We start from the raw sequence: 779 nt of genomic DNA on the forward strand, positions 1-779 counted from the left end.
CCTGCTGCACGTTGCCCAGAGCACTCACTCCATCTTCAAGGGCCAGCGGCCAGGGTGGACGCAGGGCTGGGGAAGCTAACTGGGGGGGAAGATAGCAGGGACCTGGCTTACCACATCACTCACTGAGTGCCTGGCATCTGATGTGGCCCTTCTCCCTGCCTGGAAGTTTCCGATCTAGGAAGCCCGGGGCTAGGAGAAACTCAAGCTTCCAGGTTAGACTCAGAGGCTATTGGAGAAGAGATGCCTGACCGGGGAGGGGGGGAGGGGGGGTGCAGGCAGGTGGGGTGAGACTGAAGAAGCTGTGTAACAAAATCAAATACAACAATAGCCTGGTCTTCCCAAATAGATTAGCAGCCCTGGAGGAAGGAGAGGTAGTGCCGGACTCTCCAGAGCATCTGAGGGGTACTTGAGGCCACACACAGAGGAAGTCCCCAACCCTAGGGAATTCAGGTCTCAAAGAAAAGGCCCCTGCCGAGTTGGTGTCTTTTACAAAGTTTATTTAGAAAAATAGCCCTTCCCTGCCATCCTCTGTCTGTGCCCGGGACTTGGGCTTGATGCTCACTGCTCTTGTGGCCCGGGACTGCCACCCACCTGGGGATGAGCACCCCCAGGCGGGTGACACCCTGCGGGGAGGCCTCACACACCTCCAGCCACCATAGTCCTTGTGTGCAATCCGTGTCCAGGCCCCCGGCCCAGGGCTCGCCAAGGCTCTGTGGGGCCAGGGTGTACTGGACGCAGTCTGTGTGCCGGCCCCCGGGGGGTGGAGGCTGCACTGGCGC

Source organism: Tenrec ecaudatus, chromosome 14, assembly GCF_050624435.1.
Source record: "Tenrec ecaudatus isolate mTenEca1 chromosome 14, mTenEca1.hap1, whole genome shotgun sequence".
Classification (NCBI taxonomy): Eukaryota; Metazoa; Chordata; class Mammalia; order Afrosoricida; family Tenrecidae; genus Tenrec; species Tenrec ecaudatus.